Raw genomic sequence first — 5,905 nt, forward strand, 5'->3', positions numbered from 1 at the left:
TACATGTATACTAGAAAAAAATGTCTTACTGCCATATTAAGAGGTTATAGACAAACAAGAGGAAGCACCTAGAATTATCCATGAGCTGATGGATTAAACATAAATATGAACTTGTATTTTAGCTTAATTTAGGTACATATTTTTACATATAAAAATTTTATATTTAACATCTAGATTGAAATTTGTCAAACACATTTCCTTGCTCTATCAACTGGGAAGACATAGAAATAAAGACATCCCCAAAGCAATGACCATCCCTAGCTCCACAATCTTGGCAATCTTGGTCTCTAATACCATTCTCCAATAAAAGGAGCCAAGATTTCCTGGAGAGTTGACAGTTCTGAGGCTGGCACAGGAAATATACGAGATGAGCCCAGAGTATTCTCTAGGGTTAAAAAGTAAAGAAGTGATAAAACAAACAAAAACTCCAAATGGAGTTATGGAAGTATGTTAAGGGGTGCAGAAACTAAATGAATGTCCTCCACTCACCAAATACGGAACAAGATGAGCAACAAAATAAAGTGGAGTGCGATTATTATGTGCAATCTACTTATGAACCCATTCTAATTCAATCATTGACTGAAAACAAAGGGAGAAGAAGAAACAAATATCCCATCTAGAGAAATTCCAGATAATTTATGCAGAGATTTTTTCAAGCAAGGAAAACTCCTGACCTGTTAAAGACTAACTTTGCACAGATACATATTTCCAAAGAATACAGTATGATAGGTAAGCAGGGGAAACAGTGGAGAAACCTAACCAACACGACCTCAGCCAGGTGACCAAGATGAACACCAATAAGTCATGTTCATAGTATGAGGTCTTCCTCCCGATTGTGAGGAAAACATAAATAAAAAGCGGGGGGAGGGGAGAATGTCTCTCTTTCCTACTTATCAATATCACTAGTCATCCTGGCATGAGTAAGAGACCTTGGCCTTCAGACTGAAATATTATATAGATTTCTAGTTTTCTTTCACTTACATTGGTCATCCATGCTTAGAAGGACACTTTCAAATAGTTTTCCTATTTGGTATAAATAACCACATGATAAGAAGGCAGAGTAGATATTGGTAATGCCACATAAACTATATTGAATTTGGACTACAAGGGAACTGGGGATGGGGAGAGAAGACAGGAAATGGCCATGGAAATAAACACATGAACAAGAAAGTAAGCATTCATGTGTAGGACAGAGAGAACATGAGAAAGACAATCTGGAAAAGATGACTATGTCAGATGAAAGTCATCGATATCAGTTTGAAAAAAAATATTTGGTTTTTAAACCTTGAAAGGAGTCAGAGAGTACTGGCCAACAAAAAATGAGTGGAAGCCTATTCACAAACACACACACACACACACACACACACACACACACACACACACACACTGAAAATCAAATGGAGAAATGGGGAAAGAAAACAAGCTAGATTTCCAGTCAGACTTTGACACTTTTTTCAAGGACTTATCTGCTCTGGCGGGGACAGAAAGAACACAAGTTCTTAAGGAAGAAAGCCCTTACTTTAGATCCAATTCTGCCAGGTACCTATGTGACCCTGGGTGATTCCAAACCTCTGTGTTCTGATTGCCTCATTTGAATAATGAGGAAATAATGTGTATTTCTGGGTCCTGTAGAAGAGGTGAAGTGACAATAGAATATCCTGGGACAAATGTTATTTCTAAAGAAAGCTCAGCACCCACCACGCTCTTAAGGTTCTTGGATGTGTTTTCTCTCAGAAATTCAGAAATTGCTCCCAAGTTGTGAGGAAGACTTACAGATTCACTCACCTTTAATAATTTCTTCAGCCAAGACCAAGGCTATCCTGAAGGAGCAACCAGGAGTTAGTTGCTTGGTTTCCTCCCCTGCCATGCCAGGAAGAGAATGAGGCAAAAGTGAAAAGGAGTAGCCACAAGATGAACTACCTTTTGGACCAGGGCTTGTCCCTCCTGAGGGTGTGTGCCTGAGGGGGCTGCAGATCCTGGACTGATTTCCAGAGTTACCACGAAGGACTTGAGTCTGTTGTGGCTTACTTGGTATCTCAGTGGGAAAAGGAGAGTCTGGGCTAGTTTGCTCTATTCCATTTTAAAAACATAAGTTGGTCGAAATCCCTTTCATAAATTGTATTAAATTATTCAATATCTTCCTATTAAAATAAAACCCCAACCCCTTGGCCTTCGGGCATTGCGTAATTTGTCTTCTGTCTTTGCCTTCCTCTTCAACTTTAATTTGTTCCATCCTCCCCCTTTCCCCAACCACAGCCATTTTCTTTCTGTTCCGGGAATACTCAAGCTTGTTCTGCCTTGGGAGCTTTTCACAAGCTCCCACTTCCATCTGAGATACCTTTTCCTCTCTCTCTCTCTCTCTCTCTGCTTTGCCAATGCCTATTTTTTTCTCAAGTGTTATCTTCTGAGACTTCTCGGGAAAGTCACCCCTGCCCTTTCAGGCTAGGTCAGTCCCATTTTTATACACATCCTGACACAAGGCATTTCTCCTTTATATCAATTTTTCAACTATACATAGTTTTTATGAGGTTATTTATATGTCACCTCTATAGGTAGGTGAACTCTTTAGCATAATTTCACTCTCTTTTTATTGGTATATCCACAATTCCTAAAACACCATAGGCACTAAAATATTTTTATTTCTTTGATAAATAAATGGAACCTCTTATTTGTTCATTTTTTTTGTTTTACTCTCTTTCCTCTTTAATCCAGTAGAGAGTTGCTGCATGTGGATCTGATCTCTAGGTCTAGAACTTACACACCAGACTAGGCTGTCCAGATGTCTTTGCACAGTGCCTGGGATTGATCTGAAGCCACATTACAAGAGTAGCAAAGCTTCCCTCTTTCAGAGTTCTGTGCCTGTCTTAATCACTTCCTTTCACCCTCAGGTAGCCAGTGCTACCAGTGCTTCCAGTGAAGAAGTAATTGCATTTCTAAAAATAACCTTTACTTCTTACTAAATGATAGACTTACTCCATCCAGAGGCCCTTTTAGCAGCAGACAGTACATGCACACAGAATTGTCTGCACCGATGACAAGCAGAGAAGAAAAGTAATTTTGGAGAGAGCTTTTTCACAATCCTCAAGTAATGGTACAGAGTCCTGCCTACTCTTCCTGATTCCTTGTTTGATTTCTTCATTCCCTTCCATATATTGAGCACCTACTACATGAACAGTTTGTGCAGGACTAGGAGTAGTACCAATAATAAGATTTGATCATCTTCAAATTCAGTCTAACAAAAGACAGAGATACTTGGATAAACAATTACAATACATTGCCAATTATTAATTCATGCAACAAACATTTATTGAGAGCTTATATTGTCAGGAATCATGGCAGGTGTTAGGGAAATGATGATGAAAAGAAATATACTTGCTATCAAATGGATTATAGCATAAAGGCAAACATACTTGCAAACAATTATTGTTAGAATACACAGCTGAGGCATCAGAGAAGTGAGAAATAATTGCCTCATATAATTCTTTCAGCAACTCAGCTCATAAAGGCAAATTCCATCCTCAAGAATATTTTGCTGTTGGTCCCTTTAATCAATGGCAAGGAGACAGGAGATTTTTTTTCCAGAAAGAAACAGAGTACAATATAAAGGGAAAATTATGATGAAGGAAGACAAAAGAACCTATAAAATACCAGGAAAGAAATGTCAAAAGGATAAAAGGCTAGAGTAAAAGCACACTTAAACTTTTAATAAGGTCAAATGGGAACCAATTAAAAAAATAATACTTTCTCAACTTAACCTACAGCTAGAGAGCTGAGAAGGTCCCTGGCACCTGACACAGCTTCAATTCCCTGCCTCCAGGCAGTACTTGATTTCAACTATCCTGGATCTTGACTGTGATGTCCCATCTGTAACCCTTGGATTCTTCACAATAGCTTTAGCTTTTGCCAATTAATCAAATTCACTTTTTTTTTTTACTTTGGCAGAAAAAATAAACAGAACCAGCATGTATTTGTCATTCATTGCCTCTTCTAGAACTTCTCAGAGGTACTCTCTGGTGTAGAACTTAGCTATGCACACCATGACATGGACTATTCAGAACACATGAAGATTATCCTTTAATCTTTATTATGGGATGCCAAAAAGAATAAAGTGTAAGAACCTGAAACCTCAGAAAGTATCTAAACCTAGTTTTGGTACTTTGATGAAATTACATTTAGTAAGAATTTGAATTCTTTGTGCTAAGTTTACAAATAATAAGATGTGTGACATTTAAGGTCCTTCTCAGGACTAATAGTCTATCAATCTATATGTTAATCTATGTATTCTAAAACTTTATTTGACCTTGGAAGGGAAAATCAAAAGAGCAACTATTGTGAATACTGTGATGCTATACTCAGATCCTACCTGAAGGCCCATCCATTCTTCATTCAAAGGGTTTTGTGCATGAAAAACCCTCTCTCCTTGTTATACTTCTTGAATGTTTGATTTACTAAATCATTGCCAATAAATTTTTAAATCAATATTTCTTAAATATTTTAAAATTTATTATAAATTTAAAGAAATCTCCTTAAACAATTCAGAGTAGACCTACTGATTTAGAATAGACATATTGATTCCTTTGAACACTTTAATTTGTAGATAAAATATGTAGAAATACATTGTTCTCAAAACACACTACTGTTCCTAGACTTAATTTTTTTTTTTTACATTAGCAATCTGTGTTTGGCCCGGCATAGTGGGGCACACCTGTAATCCCAACAGCTTCAGAGGCTGAGGCATGGCGAGTTCAAAGCCAGCCTCTGCAAAAGTGAGGCACTAAGTAACTCAGTGAGACCCTGTCTCTAAAATACAAAATAGGGCTGGGGATGTGGCTCAATGGTCGAGTGCCTCTGAGTTCAATCCCTGGTACCTAAAACAAACAAACCAAAAACCTGTGTTTGACTTAATTTCTTTATTATTTTGGTACTTCCTTACACATTGCCAGGATTATGGCAATGTTAATGCTGAAACCATCTCAGAATACAGTATTTCTGTACTCAAAAATTCAAGGTTATAGAATCTAGGTTACCAACCAACTGATCATGACTTTAAAGTTTATTCAGGCTTTTATAGTTATGATTAAAGTTATAATGAGATTTTTGTAACCATGATTTTTAACTTGGTTTAATTTTCTGTGATGGCTACTCCCAATAAGATTGGCCTTCAGATTCATGTTGTTAGTGGACACTAACACATGTCCCCCTACAGCAACATAATAATAGATGTATGTGCAATGAAACCTTTGTACCAGTGAAGCCCCAAATCTTGGTTTCAAGATACCATTAACCAATAAAGAAACTAGGGCTACTTGGAGAAATGACTGATTCCAAGGGTGCAGAAAGTTCAAAGTGAACAGAGAGTATCTTACTATGCCAGTAAATGAGAAATTTGCACACACAAAAAATGGGAGAAATACCGACTAAGAAATACAGAAATAATGAAAGAAGAAATAGAAAACTGTTTCAATCATATGGTAATAATTGATTCAGATAAGAATCATTAATGGTTGCCAAAATCATATAAAATTTTCTTTGGATACCTACACACTTTCAAAGTATCTCCTCACAGTTTATTTGGTTTCAAAGAGAAAATGGTATAATGGAGGGGTCCAACAGATAACAACTTCATCACGCACTCAAGTTACTATCACCAATGTTGGTACAAACTGACATCTTTTGATGTGATTCACAGAGACAGAGGACACAACATCAGATACAGAAACCTCCTGCCCAAAATGTCCAACCCAAATTGACATTAGGAAACAGGCACATACAAATTGAAACTCATTCAACAAAACAACTGACTTGAACACTTCACAGTGTTGGTATTACAAAAACAAAAATTACAGGAAATTTTCCAAATTAAAGAAGGTTAAAGCAGTATGAATTAAGTGCAATGTGTGATACT

This window comes from Ictidomys tridecemlineatus, unplaced genomic scaffold (genome assembly GCF_052094955.1).
Source record: "Ictidomys tridecemlineatus isolate mIctTri1 unplaced genomic scaffold, mIctTri1.hap1 Scaffold_70, whole genome shotgun sequence".
Lineage (NCBI taxonomy): Eukaryota > Metazoa > Chordata > Mammalia > Rodentia > Sciuridae > Ictidomys > Ictidomys tridecemlineatus.